A 23,570-nucleotide genomic window follows, 5' to 3' on the forward strand; every position below is an offset into this window, starting at 1 on the left:
AATTTTAAAATGAGCATTTCTTTAGAATTTCCGATACACGGTCTCGCGCGCTGAAGATAAATAAGTTATTTTTTCCATACAGTGTTTGTTGCCATTGCTCGTTTTGAAATTGTGGAGCTTGTTAATCAAAAATTCGTTAAAATGTGAAATCGAGAATAAAGCAAATTCCAAATTTTAAAATTGGGCTTCCAGATACCCGTATTCGGTTGGAGACGTACTCTGTTCAAAATGTGATGGCTCTAGGTACCGTTGTTTTAACACAATGCGAGAAACATACATACATTTATGCAGATGCTTCATCATTTGATTTCTTTAACTATAATACAAGGCTCTAATATTTGGGGGCAACAATTTAAAAAGTGATTCACCGTTTATAGTGAATCAACGCAAAATGCCAAAACGAAATTAGGCTAAAAAAAGGAATCTGATTTTTCATGTTTCAACGTAATAGATTCGATTTATAAAATCCATTGTATTTTCGAAGGAATACCAGTTCCCAGGAATTCCATATATGACCTCTCTTCCGTTTTGTGTAGTTGGTTATTATGCTGCACATGTTGATGAGCTTTGAGAAGTTTACTTGAAAGCTAAGAATATTCTTTTAAGTTAGGGCGATTGAAGTTAGTTTTTTTTCTTTCAAAAATAAATAAATACTTGTGCCTGTAACTCTAAGAAGAATGGCAGTATTTAGTCACAGGTAGAACAAATGTCTTAGTCACATACTAACGTACTAATCGCTTGGAGTTATTAACGTTTCCATGAGGTCCCACGGGTGTCCTAAAAATTTAGAGAGCATTAAAAAAAAAAAAAAAAAAAAAAAGGTGGAGTTAAATCAAAAGCCTTACAATTAAAAATTAAAATCGTTAAGTATCATGAAGATTATTTTTCAAAAAGGATACTGCGCCAACTGCATAACATTCGCCATTAGAAGCATCTTTTACAACAACAGCGCAAATGTTCATAAAATTTATAACTTGTTTGTATTGTAATATTTGAACTTATAATTGATTTGATACTTTGTTGAAAACAAATAAATTAAAGATTGAAATTATTAAATGATGCGTTTATTTCTTCAAAATCCCTCCGCTTGTTTATCAATGATTGAATTTCAAATTTAAATTAAAGATCGTATCCTTTACCCAATGGCAACAGGCTGAGAACCGACTACGTTAGAGGTTACGTGGAAAATAAATTAAATGTTGTTTGCTTCGTGCAGCGTAGAAGAAATTGCCTAGTTTTTAAAAGTAAGAGAGATATCCATCATATAACAATAAAGATTATTTTAGCGGAAATTTGGAGGAAAATGTTAATGTAGTAAAGTTATATTGTTAAATATATTACTCACAGACCATTTTTTAATCACGAATTGCATTATTCTTGCAAAAATTCAGTTTTCAGACGACTATACTAATATATACATCTGGTTAAGTTCATTTTCTTAGAAACTCTATTAATGTATACGACATATATAGAGACATTTTTTAAAAAATGATAATACGCTCTGCCTCAAGCGGGAAGCTAAACTTGTGTATTTACTTATTCTTATGCTATAATATCATTAAGGAAGAAAGAAATTAATATAGTATGTTTCTTATATTTCCTGCACACGCAATTTTGTTTCATTAATGTTTCCTTTTAGCAGAGGTGCTACTAGTCTCAAATTTCTCTTTATTGTCCTCATGAGTTTTAAATTGTCTCACCAAATGTAAACGCCATGAATTGTTTTTGATGAAATAATTATAATTATAAAAAATATATGGCAACAAAACTAAAAGAATGCTGCCACCAAATGTTATCTCTAGGTATTATTTTTAAAGAAACATAAAGAATATTAAAGAAAATGTATGGCAACATTTAACATATTTTGGAGAATTTTAAAAATCTCCAATTTAAAATATTTTAAACTTCGGCGCCAGTTCTTTGCCATTTGGGAACGGAATAATATATTTAATTTTCAGCCCAAAGGGCGTTAACCCAGAAGCGCAATTAATTTCGTTTTGACATTTTGCGTTAATTCACTTTTTAAACTGTTGCCACCAAATATTAAAGCCTTGCATTATAGTTAAAGAACTCAAATAATGAAGACTCTGCATAAATGTATGTATGTTTCTAGCATTGTGATAAAACTACGATGTCTAGCGCCATCCAATTTTCAATAACGTAATCCTCCAACGATAATGTGCATCTGGAAACCCTAATTTGGAATTTGGAATTTGTTTTATTATCAATTTCGTATTATAAGTCAGACATTAAAGAATTTTTGATTAACAAACTGAACGATTTCAAAACGAGGAATGGCAACACTGTAAGAAAAATCTCCAGCGTGCGAGACTGTGTATCGGGAATTCTAAGGATATGCTCATTTAAAAATTATTTTGGGATATTGCTGTTGAATTGAATTTTATGTTTTAAAAGCGAAGGACATGATATTTAATAAATAAAGGTAACACATGAAACTTAAAAAAAAATGTATAAAATCTGAAAACTTTCAGATTTTCTGTTATTGATAAACAAACTAAACGATCTAAAAGCAATAAACACTCTTTTTATCTCTTTTATTAATTACCAGGTAGACCCACGAAATTACGTTAGACGGATTTTTAAAACTCATTATATATATTTTCTTTTTTATCGCAATTATTTTAAGTAGGTAGGTGGGCCAGCGGCAAGTTATTTTAAAATTGAAGCGGACAACAAATGTGTATCTACGCAAGAGTGTTGTTCGAGAATAATTGTCCTTCTGGGCTTATAAAGGCAACATTTAATACTGTATTGGATATTCAAAAGATAAACCTTTTATATATAAAAAAAGGAATCTTTCTTTCGAATTTTATGTAGGGTAGGTGCGAAGAAAGTGTTGTTTAATAAGGTTAAAAAAGACAAAAAGTTTCTACTCGCAGGGAGTCCGAGAGGAGATGGATAAACAGCAAGCTCAACAAGAGTATAAAAAATGTTAAGAAATCCTCTGGTGCGATGTTAAAATCTGAATCAATTCAGAATTTCTTTTTCCCCCTATTACCTTTTTTGGTTTATTTTTATTTTTATTTTCAATAATTCAGCTTTTAATTCAGATGTTAAAAGCGTCTGTGGCAACGCTTTCTCAAATTTTCGGCATTTATATTACCTGTGCTCTATCAAGTATTTCCTTTTCAAATGAGAAGCATTAAGTTTGTTTCCACGTTCACCAAATACCTCTCAGTCAGTTGCCATTCCAAGAGGTAGAAGACTTTCTTAACCCGTTTAAGGTCAGATATCATTCATAGATGATTTACTGAAAGGTTATTTTATCTGGGGTATCACTAATAAGCGACTCGCTTCTAAAAAGTTAACGTAACCTCCACATTGTAAATAAGCTTATTTCAGAGCTGTTATTATTATTGCCATTTGACGGATATAAAATCTTTAATATATCTGTCAAAGTATAACTACTTGATCTTTAGTTTACTTTTCAAATGATCAGACTTAATAATTGAAAAGCTGTAAATGTACTATATATAATTTATATATCTTTTTTTAGTACTACTATGCAATTTATAATACACTGATATTTTTTATGATCATTTGCTTCACATTATTGTAATTAAAGGAAAGTGTGTCTAAAGCTATGTATAATAAATCTCGGGATATCTGCACTCTTTTTTTCTCCACCCACCTCCACACTTTTTTTAGAAAAATTTCGAAAAATGATCATTACCTATTTCTTTATAATTAGTATTTTGTATATATCTTCTCGGTAAAACCATCGCCACAACAACTTTAATATGTTTATATTTCTTAACACCATACACGCATCCTCTCTCTATATATATATATATATATAGATTGATAGATAGATATACATGCATACAAATATTTTTGTTAAGATAAGCGGATACTTCAAACAGGCAATCCACATTGCATTATCATTTCCAAACATCTGAATTCCGCAGGTAACTAACCCCATCTATTGGTGACATAGAGAAACTTGAACTATGTTTTGATTATTCAAAACGTAGACGAGTCAAATTGCGGGTATATTCTCACCTGTATCTATGTGTATATGAATCCAAGTGTAATTAAAAAAAGAATTTAATTTAAGTTGTTTTCACATAAATTTTCACATACTGTCTCACAAATGTCTCAAAATGCATAAGTCAAAAATCCTGATGAAATTAAAGAATTTATTCAGAAAAAATTCGTCCTTGGAAAAGTTTAATTTGGAGGAAAAACATCTTTCAAGATGTTTAAAATGGCACAATATAATGCCTGATATTAAATGGTTCTCCTTTTATAATAGCTCTTCATGTGCGTCTTTGCATATCAGGTATTTGAAATTATTTTCTGAAATGCAGTTAAATAGTTCTAACGAGTACAAGAATATGGATAAACTTTGCTCGGTAGAATCGTTTCTTAGTCTAAACTGGAATATTAAGTCTGTACAGATGTATGAAAACAATTACGTTTATTTTCCTGGATAAGGATTTTTAACAACTCTTCTTTTTTTAATTTTTAAAATTTATTATAATTGCGCTGATTAGAATAGAATTCAGTTGTGCTTAATATGCATGGCTTAAGAATTTGTAAAACCTATCAAATAATTCTGTTGTAAAGAAGATCAAAAATACGCTTGAAGCTTCAAGCTTAAGTTGGTAAGAGCACTTAATTAATAAGAACACTTAAGGGCCTTTTTAATTTTAACAAGTTCTAAAAGTTTTTAATTAAAAAGGTAACTATAAAAAATAATAATTTTGTTTTCATAACAAAATCTAATATAACTTACTTGTAAACAAAAGTTTTTAATGTTAAATAATGAAAACGATAGGAACATGTAACTACAGCTAAGTATTATGTAACACTGTATTTAAAGATTATTTGGTTTAGTCAGGCTATCAAAAAGTATGTTTCTTAAAAAATAATTAATAATGATAAAAGAGGATAAATTCTTAAAGAAAGAGATATTCATTTTCAATAATCCTATAAATAATGCGGTTTCTTACACTTCTTTTATTTTTCAAAATTAAGGTAAACAAAGATTTTAGTAATCTAAAATACACTTTTCTACATCCTCTGCTAATTCTGAATTATTCCTGTGAGGCTTTATTCTACCATGGTTTAGAGAATATTGGGATGATCCGATATTTGGAGTAGAATTATCCAAAAGACGGGGAAATTTTTATTAGCACTTTACAACCTTTCTTTTTATTAAAGTAATTCAATGTAATTCAGTTTTTATCTGCACTCTATGGTGTTTTGATGAACTCATACCATAAGTATTACTTCATTTATGTGTTAGGTATGCATATGCATACATGTTCTTAAGTAATGTTTTGAAATCAAATATTTCCATTTAATTGATTTTCTTATAATTTTTTTATGTCATTTTCAAAATCTTTTATAATATGTTCTCCTTTTTTGTGCATTATATTATTATATCTCTGAGGATTGTATGATTTATTACACTATTCTTAGTGCATGACAGTTTCTAGTTCTCTATATTTTTCTTCTCCTTCTGATGTTTGTGCTGAAAGACAGACACAATTCGTATCTATTTCAGCTAATTGCTATATGCAGGAAAACTGCGTATGTTGCAAATAAAAAGCAATGATTTTAATTTATGCTATTTAATGATGTTAAAGTTTTTCAAATATGTACTAAAATAATCAATTAAAATTTTCATTTAGCTTTTTTATGTTAAAATGGTAAATGTACTCTGAAGTTGATGACATATTTTATTTCGCAGGTTATCAAGAAAATGCTCTGATACAAAAAGTAAGTTATTCTTACATAAATCTGTACGTTAAATAATATGTAAATCTGTAAAGAAATTTTGTTCTGTCATTTTCTCTAAATTTATTTATAGTAATATCAGATAGCCTATACAGATAAAATATTTACCAAACCAAATGCCTTTATATTATAGCTATTAAATTCCATGGTTTGAACTTTAATTGCATAATTTAAAAATATAATATTTATTAAGTTTTCAAAATTCATTCATTTAAATTTAATCGATTAATAATCTCTTTCTGCAAGTGTGGAATTTCTCCAATAGATGGCAGCACCAAACTGCTTTGCAAGTTAACTCTTAATTCATGATTTTTGTTTTTGAATTGAAGAACTATCATTTCTATAAAAGACAGGGATAGGTTATCTCACATAAGAGCCCGCTGACTAGAAATCATTATTCCACCGATGTCCTGTATAATGTCGTCATATAAGGCAAATATTTGGAGTTATTTATTCTGCTGCTTAATTTCTAAATTTAGAAGTACCGAAGTGTATGGAAGGCTGTCAAGAAAGGTTAAAAATGATTTAATAACAGTAATAAATAATTAAAATTAAGTTAAATATAAGGGAATAAGTAAAATTAATTAAAAAATAGATGATAAATTAAACTACCAAAGGTAATCTTATTTAGAGTTTCGACTAAAATTACGATTTCCTCGAAAACTCAGAAGTACTGAAGCTGGGCTCTCATAGGCTGCGTCTTAGTTTAAGTCCTGATACTAATAATTTAAAATCTAGCTGCAGAAGGCTGAGCTGATTCTCGTGCTGTAAGTCATACTCATTCGAAGTCGAACTCGTGGTTATTAATTTGATCTGAAGGTATTAATATTCTATCGCAAACATTTGTATTTGTTCCTTAACAAAATATTTTCTCTTATTTCAATGAAAACATTTCAGTTTAAAATAATGACTTTCTAAATGCGAACATATTAATGAAAAGAATATTCTCAAAGATGTTTAGTCAAAATATTCTTTTTGTTAAATTTTTTATTCGTTTTAAAATGCCTTTTAAAAAAGATTTTATATAATATTTGTAGTGACTAAGTGCAATATTTTTTATTAAAGAATAATGCTTTTCTTTTATTGAAGGGGGAGATTCAGAAAACAGGAAATTCTGTTCTCGACAGCAGGGCTGCGAAGTTTTAGATATATCATTGTATTTCTCATCAACACTAGATTTCGAATAAAAATATTTGAATTTATTTCTACATTTCATATTTTAGACATGCAGATATTTTCAAAATCAACAAATGAAGAGATTGAAACGAATTCGGGAGTTAAATCGTAAATGTTTGATGTTCTCACATGCTTACAATAAGGGATGTTTATTTGCAGAAAAATTTTGTGTTCTAATGAAAGTAATCAAATTGAAAATCCCTGAATTTTAGACTCACATAATTTATTACTGTATATACTTACATAATCATTCGAGATCACTAATGGGAAACCTTCCTCAAGCATAGCAATTAATTATAAATTCTTAAAATATTCAATCATCTAAGAAAATAATTTGCCTTTGCTGCAGAAGAACCCAAAATTTCTTCTTTTTTAAGTCATTCAGTCTTTACAGTTTTAATAATTAGTTCGGCCGTGTATAGTAATTAATATATAAAAAAATCGAAATATATTTTTGAAGTATTTATCACAAAGATTCATTTTAACTAAAGCGTATGGCTTCTTTCACAAAACATCTCCCGACATCTCACGCACATATAACACTTATTTCATTCTCCTTGAAGTAATATGAAATATATGTCGCAAAACCTGATTTTCTGTGTTCCAGTAGATACTGGCTATTATGTGTATTTACTATTTTATCGTTTAAAAAAAAAGAACATAATTTCCAGCTTAATAGTATATAATTAATACTTCTCAGCAAAGGAATAAGCTAGTAACATGCACTCTCAATTAAATGTCTTTAAAGAATAATAAATATCGAAAGAACAATAAAGAAAGAAAAATTAACAAAATATATCATTCGGAATTAAGGGAAAGGAAAGGGGGTCAAATTAAATGGAGAAAAATATTAAAGAATGTACTTCGTAAATTAAAGATAATTTTTCTTTATGATTTTGAAATATAATTATCATTGCTTTATTTATAGCATATGTTCGCTCAAAATGGAAAATTAAATTTGACTCTTTTTTGAATTACAATGGCGAAAAGATAAAGGTGTAACATTAAGCTATACATAAATCATTTCTTTTAATGTATATTCTCTTGTTATAAGTCATCAACGGGATCTGTTCTATCAGTTATCGGTTTTTCTTTAAAAGTTTCCCTTGCAACTTAGAGTTTGGAGTAATATGACTGTAAATAAGAGAGCAATGAATGCATTATTATTATTTTATGCTGCGAATAAAATAGTTTATGTTTTATGAGCATGCAGCAATTAAGAATTTTGCGAAACGGAAATTCCACGGAAGCTTGTGGGCTTTGTTACACGAATTATTTAAATATAAATTTTGTTATCAACTTATCTTATACTGATGGCCTAGCCCAGGCCCTACCTAAATGCGTAATACTAGGCCTCGGCCCAGGTACCTAAATGAGTAGGGATTCGCTTAAATCAGAAGAATTGTTGCATTGACGTTGTTGCTGTTGTAATGAACCACGAAAATTTGCTGAATTCCATGATAATTTGCTTTATGGAAAGCTTTATTCACGTGTTAAATTGCATCGATGATACTTTCGGGTGCCATTGCACTTTTCTAAGTAGTATATGTGCTTGTTTACTTGTAAAACTACAGATCTGAATCCGCATTTGTAAAGCCCGGTTAAGCACATTTCTTTCGGACCATTCAAAACTACATGAAGAACTATGTGCCACCAAGCGTTACATACTGCCTCGAAGAATATCTGTATCGAAAGAGGGTGTGTTGGTTGTCATTTCCAGAAGCGGGAAAAGAAATCGCATCACCACGCATGACTGTCCTTCTCTTCATCCCAATGAATCCAAGTCGAAATGGAAACTTTCTCCATTCAGAATGGCGAAATTCTTGAGACGGATCCGGTTCTCCACCCCCAGCTTACCCCCTTTCCCCCCTTCTTATATAATCCGCTTTAAGTCTTATGCAGCCTGTGATGCGTATCAGAACCAGGATTTTTGTTATTATTTTTTGTTCCGTGGGGGTGTCAGCATAGAAGGATACTTGAGGGACGATGGAGTGGGAGAAAAGTATTCCCCCTTCAGCGAATCAACGTCGATGGAACTCGGCTAGAATCGATTCGTCGAAAGGGATTTTTCGCTGAGTCACTTATTATTCGATTTTTCTGAGTTTGGAGCAATCTAATACCAGCCTTGTCAACAGCTATGCATTATATATTTTCCTCTTCCCGTCTCTCGTATTTGCTTTTTATATGTGTTTTTATTAGAAGCATCACTGTTCAATATGCAAACTTATATTTTATTGTAAACTATATGCCATGAGAAGGGCCATTTCTTTAAGAAGTTATAGAAATGAACTTAAATATTTGATGAGCAGCCATTACTCTAGTAATGGATCTTAGTTTCTTCAGGAAAAGTAATTTTCCATCACAAATATTAGATAAGCATTAGATTAAGATGAGAAAGTAAAAGGGTTATTCCTATATATAATAACTGACAAACATTTTCATTGCTTTCCAAAAAGCAGTTTAAGCAGAAATCAACTCGTCATGGAAGCTCACTTTATACTAATTTGCATTTACGAAAGACCTTTGCAGAGACATTCCGTTTTTTGAAGGGAGAAACCTGAAACTGAGCTATGCCCTTGCCAGAACTCAAACTCCGGACTTTTCACGCTTAATTTTAATTTAAAGTTAATTATCAAATGAAGTTTTACTCTTTTGAAAACATTTATCTTTCATAGGTCCAGTAGTATCAAATAACCTTAAATTTCTAATGTAATTACTGATTTTTGAGTTTTCTTAAAAGATCTGCTATTTGCGCTTTTGTAAATATTATCTTCTAATTCTTTTATAATTTAAATTTTGATATCTATACATATCTATATAATGGATCACTCCATTTGAAAGGTTTTGTTTTCCCCTTATTGAATTGAAAATCGTAGGGGAACGGGGTAAACTCGCTGCATCAACGAGATAAACTTGTATCAACAAATTACATACATTGAAATTACTACAAACTACCTGCATCAAAAAATTAAAATTACAACCTTTAAAGAAGTTGTAATTTAAAGAATGCAGGTTTGTGATTTCATCTTGTTCTTACTCTTAGTGCAAGATGTTCACACTGTAACACTGTTCACACTGTGTACTGTTTACTGTGAACTGTATTACATTAAAATGCCCAAAGAAATGCATCTGTGTACTACACATAGTGTTCAAAATAAATGTGAAAGAAACGTATGATGTCATATCTGTGATATTGGCTATGGCTCCAGAATGCCGGAGCTCCAACGCATTGGCTGCGTATTACCAATCACCTATGCTCCAACGCATTGCCTGGAGCATACATGATTGGCTGGATTTGGAATACCTAAGCCGCTGGACTAAACTGATTCTGGTCCTTATGTTTTGATGCAAAATTTAAATAAAAAGACCTTTGAGTTTTTACCATTTTCCCTCATGCTTAAGCCATTATCTTATAAAGCTATTATTTTATTTTTGGCTTTCAAAATTTTTACCCTATTTGGTGAACACTTCTTTTGATGTAATTTAATTTTATCTTTGATGATCTGGAGTTTAAGGCCTAGCCTAGAAGTACTCCGTAAATATAACTCCCTTGATCTTTGATCCGCTGGAATGGACGTTGGGATTGGTTTTATGCCAGCCAAGATCGCCAGATTTGTCACCTTTGTATTTCTTCCTACGGGGTCACTTGAAATAATTGATCTACCATGGCCGAGTTACTAAAGAAAGTGACTTAAATACTCGTCTTCATGTTGCGTATACTTTGACCAACATGCTGCTGCAAAATGTGCAGTCAGCCATTCCACAACGAGCACACGCATAATTCGATATGTCCAGTGGGCATTTTGGATATCCTCTTATGTAAATATTTGCAAATACTAATGTTCTGCGCCGGATTTGATGTCATACTTTTTTTCGTATTTATCTCAAAAGCTATGGGTCTTTCTTTGAGAACCTTTTATGCATTCCAAGTGAGGAATCTGGCAGTGCAGAGTTTGGGCGGTCTTGATGGGACATCTTGTGTATATTTATGTACATATTTTACACAACTGAACGAAAAAAAAATTTAAATGAGCATATCTTTAGAAATCCCGCGATGGAAATTTTTTTTCTTTTTTTGTACAGTGTTGCCATTGCTTGCTTTGAAATCATTGAGCTTGTTAATAAAAAATTAGTTAAAGTTTTACAAAATATGAAATAGATAATAAAACAAATTCCAAATTTGGGTTTCCAGATTCCCCTATTCGAGTGGAAACGTATGTTATTCAAAATTTGATGGCTCTAGGTACCGTTGTTTTTTCACAATGCAAGAAACATACATACATTTATGCAAATTCTTCATTATTTAATTTCTATAAATATAATACAGGGCTCTAATATTTGGTGGCAACAGTTTAAAAAGTGAACCGACATTTCAACGCAAAATACCAAAACGAAATTAATAGCCCTTCTGGGCAAATTGCCCTTTTAGACTAAAAAAAAAATCTGCTTAATTATTTTTAGAAATAAATTATATACCATTCAAAAAGTTTTATGTGTTTGTTCCGGGAGCTTCGACGTGATTCCTTTTTCATGGTCTTATTTTTTTCTCTCACGTGAGCGGATATTTAAAGAGATATTTAATAGAGTTATTAGCGTGCCTCTGCCTCTTCCTCACAGAATGTGTTGCTGTTGCTGTGACATATCTCAATTGTCTGACAGTAACATCAGAACAAGCCCGCGAAATTCATTGTAGCAAGGAATACGAGATTGCGTCTGTCGTTGGCAAGAGCCTTGAATACTATACAGGCGACAGTAAGATTTTGCTCAGTTTCGCCCCTAGTTTTGATGGACAGAAACAGGAAGAAGGATCCGAGAGTCTCCCACACCACTTCCGCTACCACAGCCTCTCGAGAGGACTTTCGGCGCGCAGCATATTTAGAGTGCTCCCATCACCGCGCAGACACTATACATTTACAAACATCCATGTCGTCTCCGGGATTCAAACTCCGGCCCTTCGGTACAGCAGTCAGCGTTGCTGACCACTATTCCAGATGGGCGGCTCACAGAATGTAGTAGTTTTGATATACTACTAATGATGTCATCTGATCAATGTTGAAGGAATGGTTGGGTAAGAGACTGCTTTTGTGAGAGTAACAAACAGCAAAATTATTGTCAGCAGAAACAGAGGGAGCTTTGCAGCCATTATGCTGAAAGATGTTGAACTAAGATTTCAAAAGTTTTATATATTTCCCAAACTATACTTCCGCATCAGCATTCCATAAGCTTCGTAAAATATTCTGTTTCTAATATTATTCAATTAAACCTTTCTGAGTCATTGAATTTGTTTTTCAGAAATTTTTCAATGCGAGCTTAGTGTTCAGCAACTCAAGGTATCGAACTTTAACATTTAAATTAAAACATTTATTGAATTATTTAAGGAGTTGTTATTTGATTTACATATTATAACATTGTTGAGAAAAGCTCAACTGCAGTAAGATAACTTTCTCGCAAACCTGGGTTAGGATTGCCAGAAAGCGAAAGGGAAAAGCAGCGTTGCCAAATCGCCCATTCGGCGACAAAATTAGTGATATGCCATAGATGAAGCGAGAACATTCTAGAACATATTCTTAGTTGTTTACTCCGGGAATGTTCTCGAAAGTCGGTTAAAACTATATATACCCTGTCTGCACGCGGAGAGAGTAGTATGTTGAGTTCTGTAGTAGAGTAGTGGAGTTCAGAGGTTAGCTTGAGAGCGATTGACCAAGTCGGGAGCTGTATTTTAGTGCTTTGCCGTGAAGCTGTCTTCGCCGTTAGAGCCTGAAGGCTGTGCTGCTGATTGTTTCAACGCGTTCATTGTAGTTTTCCGACGAGTGTAAACGTGTCTTTGGAACTCTCCTTGTAAAACTGACGAATAAATTGTGTTTAGATTCTTCATCAAGTGTTACCGTCAATTACTCCAAGTCCACGAACCCGCACAACGCAATAATATATATATATATATATATATATATTGTAAATAATAACTGTAATAAACATTTGCAACATCCTACTCTGTAATAAAATAGCTTCCTTTAACAAATTCTATTTATATTGCGAACAAAATGTGTTTCTGCTTATTTTTAAAAGATTTTTTCCTCCTTCTAAAAATATCTAATTTTATATAAGTTTCCCCCCTCCCGCTTTTTTATTTCCATTTCAATGCTACTTTTTGTTTTTAAAAGTAAAGTAAATTTGTTTATCAACTGGAATAAAATGCTTTTAAAACAGAAATTTGCGTGATGAAATAAACACAAATTCTTTGAATATTTAAGTGTATAAAATAAAAAAAAAAAAATAAATAAATAAAAAAAAAAAAAAAATAATAAAAAAAACTGAGTTGATTAAGATTAAATATCAGATACAGTTTCCGGCACTGTAGGCCGTATCATTAAAATGCATGTTACATTCATTACAAATTATTTGTTTTCTAAACTTTCTTTTTTGAAAACAATCGATTGGAAAGTTTTAAAGAAAACCTTTAAAATTCCCCGAGCTGGAGTAGCTTGAACTTTTTCCTAGATTCCCTAATAAAGGTTTTTTTCCCCTTCGGCAGATCCTAACCTCCTTCTCGCTCGAAAGAGAAAGAAGAGGGTTTCTTGTCGATCAATGCTTACTGAAGACAGCTTCCTATCGATTCTTTGGGAATGCAGCATCGTAATCGAATTATAGAGAACTTTTGTCGAAATGACAGAGAAAAGAGCGGAGTGATTTATTTTTCGTTTTCGGTTTTCTTTTCTAATAACAGTAAGAAAAACCAATTCCGATCTAGCTGGCTTGGAGGACAGCGCTTTAGTGTGTAGCTTTCTCTCTCTATTTCTTTTCTCCGAAGGTCATATATAAACACATACTATATGCTTGTGGACTTGCATAAATACGTCAAGAATGTGTGTAAGCAGTGCTGGAAGTAAGTAAAACCTTAAGTGTAAAGCATTTATTTCAGAAAAATTATATAAACTAAAATACATGATATTAGTAACAATTGCAATATAACTTAGCTAGAAAACGTGGAATATACTTTTATTGCAAAATTGTAATACCTTACTTTTTTCCTGACGGGAGAATTGAAATTTGGATAAATTTTTTTAAAAATGATTTCACCATTATTGTAAAAGATAAAAAAGTTCACAAATTTTCGATTATTAAGAAAAATATCATTCATGTATTGAATACCACGTGCGTATGACGTAGATAAAAAATTAACCATAACGTCGTAATGCATTAATATGTTATAAAGTATCTTTTCCCTCCTTCCAGCATGTCTTCGTGCTGTAACGGTTAGCACACTCGGCAAGTATTCGAGAGGTTCAGGTTCGTGTCCCGGCGAGGGCAGTGCCCATATTTCACATTTCCTGCTTTAATTAACCTAATGACTGCACAGTGGCCCCCGAACCAAAAAAGAGGTGGATGAAGATGATTCTTCCCCACCAGAATTTGATGATTGAGTCCCTTAATCCTCAGTCGCCCTTTAAAAGCGGAAGTATATAAGGTAAACTTCAGGTTACAATACAACACTTTGAAGAACAGCTAACAATTCTTAAAAATGATAACGATAAAAAAATTAAAAACGCATAGTGGGAGCCCAATTAAATTGTTTCCCATCTTATGTAAAAATAATACCTGTCATCGTAATCTTATAAAATTAACTCTTTTTTCTTGAATACACCAAAAATTCAACTAAAAATACTTCAGTTTTTTTAAAATTGTAGTGATTGTTTTCTGCATACATTTTTTTTTGCGTTTAATATGAAATCAAAAAGAAAATATCAAAATATTAAAAACGTGTATTATATTTTGAACAGAGCATATGGAGGACTGCAGTTTGTATGTCCACAACAAAATTTCACTCTCATCAAACAATTTTAAATTGAGTACTGAGAATATTGTGCACAGAAGAAGTAAAATCAAATTTTTGTTACTGTTATTACACAGGGTATTAAACATATATTGCATTTATTACATTTTGCATGTAAAATAACATTTCCTGAAACATGTAATTAAGAAACACAGATAAAATAGAAACACAGATAAAATAGAAACACAGATAAAATAGAAACACAGATAAAATAGAAACACAGATAAAATAGAAACACAGATAAAATAGAAACACAGATAAAATAGAAACACAGATAAAATAGAAACACAGATAAAATAGAAACACAGATAAAATAGAAACACAGATAAAATAGAAACACAGATAAAATAGAAACACAGATAAAATAGAAACACAGATAAAATAGAAACACAGATAAAATAGAAACACAGATAAAATAGAAACACAGATAAAATAGAAACACAGATAAAATAGAAACACAGATAAAATAGCTTTTCAAATCGCATACTTTCTTACAGCGAGAAACAATAATGTTCTGTAATGAAGATGATCAATAAAAAATCTTATGATTTGTTGACTGATGAGTTCTTAGCAGAAAATATAGCACTTCTTAGCAATGATAAAATCTCTTTTTGCTGTAGACTTTAATTCCAAATAAAAAGCATGCAACTAACTTCAACTGCAGGTATATAAACTGTTAAAAAATTATTTTAAAATGTTAAAATTATTACCTGATATCCAATCAAATGATTTATTGTGAAAAAATCGACCTAAAAACTTCCTTACGTTTACAGAGTGGTGGACATTTTAAGGAGCTATGGAGCTATTTTGCATTTCTAAATGTGTCTTGACGGCGCCATGAAGCATGACAAAAATAATTTCGTTAAAATGTCGATTTAAATGTCTTTTTATTTACAATTTTCTGAAGATTTGTTTAAATATGTTAGCAGAAAACTATTGAATTATGTTAGGTAACTAACATTATATAAAAATTATATAATCTATTGGATGAAGTGAAGGTTATATTCTTTAGAGTACAGTAATGACTCTTATAGACACTCAGGAAGTCCTCAATTTAGGCATCCCTTGTATCTCCTAGGCAGATAGCTCTTGTTTGCTTTGCAGTATTCCTATAACCTAACCTAACCATAAGAAACATGGAGGAAATTTAATATAGTAGCATAAGATTTACATGAGAAAATGTTAAGTGTTATGTCTATGTGAAAGAAAAATGATTAATTGTAACGTATAGCTGTTCGAGTTGTGTTGTTGGGATCTACTATCAGTCTCTTAATATAGGGTAAAAATATGTTTCATATTGTTGTTGTTGTTGTTGTGACTTATCTCACTTGTCTGACAGTAACATCAGAACTAGCCCACGAAATTCTTCGCGGCAAGGAGTGCAAGATTAAGCCTGTCGTTGGCAATTGCCTTGAACATCATATAAGTGACAGTATGAATTTCCTCAGTTCCGCCCCCAATTTTGATGGAGAAAACCCTGGGGGGGGAGACGGGTCTGAGGATCTCATACTCCTCTTTCCCTACCACTAACCTTTCCAGAGGACTTTCGGCTCGCCGCATGTTTAGAGTGCTCCCATGCCGCAGAAACACTATACATTCACTATGCCTTCTCTGGGATTCCAACCGGGGCCTTTTCCTAAGGCAGTCAGGGTCGCTAACCACTATCCCGGTCGAGCTGTTAAAGACTGCTGCATATTGGTAGTTTATACTTGGTTCGAAACCAAATGAGGGCTAACCAGCAGCCGAGTGGTAAAGTCGCATAAACACTGGGTAGTTCGGTCTGAAATTTGAAACCATAAAAAAGGGGGGGGCTGGGTGCATGGACGTTTTTGTGGTTTTCCTCATCTGTAACATTTATACAAGCCATTTCCCTTAGAAAGTCCTCCACGAAGGCATCCTTTAGGCAGACAGCCCTAGAGTGTTTGCCATAATTAAATAAACAAAAACAAATCAGATGAACTGGCTGGTTGCCTGTGTAGTTTTCGTAGCTTTCCCCATCATGTGTAAAGTGAATATCAGCCAGTTTTGCTTAGAAAGTTTTCTAAGAAGGCATCGCTTCTCTTAAGCAAATAGTCCTACTACGTTTTGCCATATTCAAATAATCAGTTAATCGAACGAAATATTCAGTGTAACTATTATGCGAAATTATATTCCATTCATAAATTGACGAAAACAATGAAGGTAAAAAAAAAAAAAAAAAAAATTCAGCACTTTTAGAATCATAATGAGATTTCATTTAATAAGTCATCTTTACTTTAGGAGGCATATTTATACGGAATATTAATATTAGGCCGACCCGCAGCCGAGCGGTAACGTCGCTGAACACTGGTAGTCCAGTCCGGGACTCGAATCCAGGCGAACGAGTTGGCTGCATGAACGTTTTCGTGGTTTTCACTTGTTTAAAGTCTATACAAGCCAACCTCCTTAGAACCTTGTCTACGAAAGCATCCCTTCCCTTAGGAAAATAGCCCTTGAATGTTTTATCATTATTAAATATACTGAATATTATGATACGAAGCGGCTGCGAGTATAATTAACTAATTTTCTGAAGGCAAGTCTTTTATTTGCGAAGAACGAAAATAGACTGAAGTCATTAAATATACTTCTCTAAGAGCCTAAAAATTTTATGCAGAAATAAAATCATGTACTAATTCTTTCTTTATTTATTTTCTAGTTGTTATTTTTTTTCAAGTAATAATGCGTACATATGCATGTATAAATTTGAATATTCAGAAAGAAAAAAAAATTGAGAATAAAAAAGTGTCAGTGAACTCTAATTTTTGTATGACTATCCGGTATTTGTTAATTTCAGAATACAAATTACAATCCATGCAGGAAAAGTCAGTTTTTATTTTTAATTTTTTCACGGATCTTATTTTATTAATTATATATATATATATTGCATGGTTTCTGAGTTTTCCTCAATAAAGCTCTCATCCATGTTACGTAGGATGTTTACTTATTCCTGCTGTACTAATTATAACATTGACAAGATCCATAAAATCAGACATTTTAGGCTCATTTCCCATTATTCGATATACGTAAACACCCAAATTAGAGGTTTCTTACTCATTTCCTTACTGATACTAATGCACTCTATTTCGATTCGTCATCATCCTCTAAAATATGCTTTAAAAAAAGGCCTTCTTTCCAAATACAAACATTAATTTTTCCTTACTTGAATGCATTACTCTTATTTTAAGGCGTTGCAGGATACTCAAGATTAGAATAATGTATGCAATATAGCACATTTTCCTGTTACAGTAATTGACTTTGAGAATTGTATACATCCAAAATGCTTTTCAGTAACTACACGAAAAGGTATATAAATATATGGCATTCTGTTTCAGGAGGGAAACTAATATCGGGCATGAGAGACGGCAGTAATGTGTCAGGCTTTCAAGTTTTCTTTACATGTAACTACAAGGTATGTTCTGTTACATTTCTCTTGTATCTTTTAATTTGAGCCTTTTCATTAAATGTATGCTTTTTAGGAGAAATATTATTATTAAGATTATGACATACAATAAGCATTCAGTCCCTCAAAAAAGAGGAATTTATTTTATATGCTTAGTTTGTATGCTTATATCTTATTGTATTAATTTAATGAAATTTTTTCAAACTTTCACAAACAACAGTTATTTGCTATTACTATTATTTTGCATAATAAGTTTTCTATTTTAGTTACAAATACTTTGTTTAATTTAATTTATAAGGCGTCAGTAGGATTTGGATTGATGCAAGATTTTTCCACACATAAAATTAAATAATGCTAGCTTTATTCTAAAAAGAATATAAAATTCACGGATATTCAATAAGCAGCTGTCAGTAGATGATTAAGCTTTAAATACGTTTTCAAAGTTATCTGAAGTTTCAATAGTTTTTAATAGTTATTACTTCGTTAACTGAAGGAAACATATAAAAATGTATTATGATTGAAAAAAAGGTAAAAAATATAAATACATTAAATAAGTTGAAACTATATTTTACTTGGTACCATCTGAATAAAGCTAATATTTTAAAATTATTAAAAGGGAATTTTTATAAATTAAAAGTAATCTACATGACTTCCATAAATATTACATTAAAAATTCAGTTAAAAAAGGGTTACTTTCCTCATGCGTTTTACTTTGCTTTATGCATTAACAAATGAGAACTGATAAATTCCTCATTATCATGCTATCAGCTGCTGTTTTTTAAATTTGTGTTTTAGCTTTTGATAACACTTACTATTTTACTTACTACTTCTCTTCTAGTCTACTTACTATTTTGTTCAGAAGAATTTTAAATTTCGTAGTATGTTAACATTTCGTTTTAATGCAGTCATATGCCGTTAACTGTGTAACGTTTTGGAATGTATTTATTTGAAATTACTTATATTATTAAGAGTAATATAAGAACTTACTTATATTACTTATATTATTACTTATATTACTTATATTATTAAGAGTGTATGTTGTATGTGTACGTGTATTAAGGCAAAATTTATCAAGTATGGGGCAGAAATTTGGTAAAGAATTACTCATATGATGATAAATCGGTTTGCACATAATAATGTATTAGTGACAGTAATTCCCTAGCCTTTAATTCCACAGCTATCTCGTGGCTCTCCTTCCCTCTTCAAAATTTTATTCCCTTTTCAGCTTATCTGCCAACCTCTGCTTCTCTTTTATATTTACTTTTGCGAGATAGCTCTGCGGAGGAACATTTCCTAGGGCCATAGTTATAATTGCTGATAGGACTTAAAAAAGTATGGTTTGACTTCGTAGATTATGACAATTTGATTACGCGATGTTTATGCTTCGTAGCAAATGGTGTATGAATAAATAATTCTTAAAAACTATCGACAAAAATAGATTTTGATAAATTTAGTTTTTTTTTTTTTTTTTTTTTTTTTCAGAATACAAATTGCTTTAATTTTTAATCTTAATACATTTTCGACTTCCTAAAACTAATAAAGTGTATAGTTGCCCATTTCAGTCACCCTCTATCTCCGATCTTAATCAAGGAGGTTACAAGGCTCTGTATGTCTGGAGGAAAAATTTCTGATATGTTGTCATTTGCCTACACAGATTGCCCTAATGATTGTAAGAAATGTTTCGGTTTCAATTGCATTCCTGTTATCAATGGCACTCTTTGCATGTAAATAAAATAAATAATATTATACTCAAGAATTTGTAACAATAGTTGCTTATTTTGAATAAGACATTATGCTGTATTTAATTATGTTTTTATTTCTAAATAGGTTTAGCATCAAAGTGCGTCTCTTGTTCCAGCCTTTGGTAAACTGAGAGTCCTGAACTTTTTCTAGCCGTTCGTAAACTACCCTGTAGATCCGGGCTTTTGTAGACTGCTTAGCATTCAGAAGCTCGTCTCTACAGGTATCTTGCGAATGACGCTGATTGCAGCTATGCAGTGCAGAAGACACATTTTTCAGGCATTGTCTCTCATGTGAATTTTGGAGGAATAGTTCAGACATTAGATAACGTTTGACCCCAGTATTAAGTGAGTAAATTTTTATAAGTATTGATCAAAGAAGGATTTAATTTTTATTTATTTGTTTATTTATTTTTTCTGTTTTATCATCATTCCCTGTAGAAGAAACAAGACATAGTTTTATAACCATCCGCTCATTTTTCTAATAATTTGGCGTACTGAAAATTTTGCATATGCAAATACACGTAATTTCTAAGATATCATTAACATAAATTGTACAAATTGCATCACATGTATTGTATAACCAACTGTTCATTATTTAGGTTCACTAATTGTTAGCTTTCGTATGTGCATGTACCTAGTTTTTGGGGTATCATTATCATAAATTTTATAAATTATATCACATGTATCACTGATAATTGTTAAACTACATCCCATTTTACATATTATATCGCACGTTTACTAATGGTAACGTTGCAGCGATTGCTAAAACATCTCTTTTTGAAATATTGTCTGCTTACTGAAAGACCTTTAAAGAAAATATTTTTGTAATTTTTTTTAAACAAAAATAACCAACCTGTGCAGTTATGGACTCGTGAAACATAAATGGAACAACAAGACGTCAAAAGTTGACAAAAACTTTAACAGAGACATTTGAAATATTCGTAACCTATGAAGGTCAAAATTAGCACAACCTAATTGTTTTCCGTTGGTATGGATGGTTTTGTGAAAGCTCGTTGATACTGATGGTAAGCCTTTGAAAGAAAAGTAACGCTATTGCTGCTAAAATTTTATCATCTCTTTTTTCTAATCATAGCAGATCGCATGGTACCAGCAAAAACTCTTTCAATAAAATTGTTGCTGAAAATCAAAAAAGAAAAAGTTTATATTTGTTTTGTACTGCAAGCTTTGATTTCAGAACGCAAGTAATTTCGAATTACTTACTGTATGACACAATTATCTGAAGTTACAGATAAAGGTAGAAAAAAGTCGGACGTTTTTTAATAACAGTTAGTTGGTATCCAAAACCAGTATTTTCTTTATGGCCCAAAGATAAAAAGGCTGTTTTTATGCCTACAAACTGAAGAAAAATTCTTCTCGGCCATGGAAAATCTTGTTTTAGAAATCTCGAGTAAAGACAGTTCTAGCAATTTCCTTGTCTACAGGAACTGCAACTAAAAAATCACCTAAATTGCAATTGGAAAACCGAGACTGAACTTCTTGTTTATAAGCAAGTAACAGATTTGAGTTTTGAAACCAACTCAGTAAGATAAGATTAAAAAAGCTTCTATCGGAGAACAGCCTTTTGTTGCATTTACAGGACTACTATTTCGTCTAATCGCTTTGGCGAACATGTTGGAGTCCTGAGTAAGAACAGGGAGTTTACTAAAAACTATGTCCTAAAAGTGTAGAAGATACAACGCAAGTGAGAAGTTAACTAACCTTTATTCTTCACAGTTTACAGCTGCTCCCGCACTTCGGGATACAAAGACAAGTACTTGTGGTCTGAAACGTAAAAAATACGAACTACAAACTAACTAAATTTAAATAAAAAAAATCGCAATCTAAACTCAAATGCTTTACAAAGATTATGAAAGCGAGAATTGGCCTTTTAATCTTTACGTATGTAGTACGCAGAAATGTGGGAAAACTTCTAAACATCCTCAATATCAAGAGGACTAAATCTCTGGCCTTAAAGGAGGACAGCAACTGACTGAAAAGCGCGCGCGAAATAAGGTAGCGAGAAGTTTCTCTCTCTAACTCCTTTTTGGCTAAAAGCCGCAACTTAAATACTTAACCTCTTTTATTCTCGCCGGAAGTGGAAAATAAGAGAGGACAATAAAGTTTTGAAATAAAATAAACGTTAGTACAAATCCTTATAGCATGATATTTTTTTTCCTCACTGTACAGCTGTAGTCAAACAATTACAGATTAGTTAAACAAAAGAGAGATCCTTAATCCTTAAATTCTACAGCAACAAGATTTATCACCTGTAAATTATTGTAGCTTCTAAATAGAAATCTCATCCTAAACAACAATACTTTAAGAACATTTAGTAATTCAGATACATGTAAGTTACAATATATTTTTACAAAAACACTCAGTACTTAAAGAATATGATTTAAAGTAAAACTGCCTAAAATAGCTTTTCTTTGTTCTATGAATATGTTTTCAATTATTTTATTTACATGAAATGCATTAAAAATTATTAATATATTATTAGTAAGTATTTACAAGCTGTTGTTGAATATTGCTAACAGCATTAAATTCTATACCTATACATACACACATAAAATAATAAAAAAACTATCGATTTCGACGTGTATAAATTTCAACTTTTGAATTGTATAACAGCTATAAAAATTCTAAAATTTTAACAAAAATATAGAACTGAAAAGGATTTTAAAATATGCTAAAATATTTTTAATCGTAAATATAACTGAGAACAAACACATAAATTTAGGCACATATTTACACATATCAATTTTATTCATGCACATATATATTTGTACAAGATTATTTGATACCTGCTTGTGTTCTTAACAATGTAGTGATCTGAAAATGGTATGATATATTTAGATGTCTTTCCTTTTATTAACATAATTTATAAAAATTTATCTTCTCATGAAGTTTAAAGAAGACATGTTAGAAGTTGAAGAATATAGTTTCTGATGATTCACATAACATGAATTTTTATTATATTTTTTGAATCTGAAAATAAGATATAGAACATTATCTCTTTCAGAGTGATTTTTAGCAGAATGTATAATTAATAAGACGCATTAAGTCTACTACTGATTTTTCCTTTAGTTAAATTTTTAAATATTCAACATATAAATGTTTCTAATCACGGATAGTGAACAGCTTGTTTCGCACCTTCCTGTCTTTAGCTCTACAGATTGAACAGAAACCAAAATACTACATTGCATGTTATAGTTTAATATACTCAAATGCTGTAAGATGTAAGTAATGTATAGATATACTCAAGTGCAGTAAGATATAAGTAATGCAGTAATGTATAAGATGCTTAAATTTCCCATTTTAAAATTGTCCTCTTTAGAAATAAAATGTAAACTCTGTGTAATTATTTTTCTGCAAAAGTATTATGCAGACGCACTTTTTCTTTTTTTAGAATAAGAAAATGACAAAATTTCGATCACTGCTATTATTCCTGGTTAAATTTATGAGTGTTTTCTGTATTTTATTTGTTTCCTTATATCTGTAAAGTTTTCTGAACCATCTGTAATAAAAATAAAGAGTTTGACTTCATAACTCAGTCTGTTATTCAAATGCTTAAGCACAATACATGAGTATTTATATTTCATATCAAGCAAATTATTTTTAAAATATCTTAATTCAC

General features: G+C 31.1%; 1 long non-coding RNA gene across 1 annotated transcript; it reads left to right on the top strand.

The window, feature by feature from the left end:
• The first annotated feature begins 5,718 nt into the window (after positions 1 to 5,718).
• On the top strand, positions 5,719 to 23,476 carry LOC118182783 (uncharacterized). The gene is made up of 3 exons (XR_015044438.1): positions 5,719 to 5,748; positions 18,124 to 18,200; positions 20,019 to 23,476. It is a non-coding gene; the product is annotated as an uncharacterized LOC118182783 (long non-coding RNA).
• Positions 23,477 to 23,570: the final 94 nt, after the last annotated feature.

Source organism: Stegodyphus dumicola, chromosome 12, assembly GCF_044657685.1.
Source record: "Stegodyphus dumicola isolate Sdum_Otavi_A_Nest chromosome 12, ASM4465768v1".
Lineage (NCBI taxonomy): Eukaryota > Metazoa > Arthropoda > Arachnida > Araneae > Eresidae > Stegodyphus > Stegodyphus dumicola.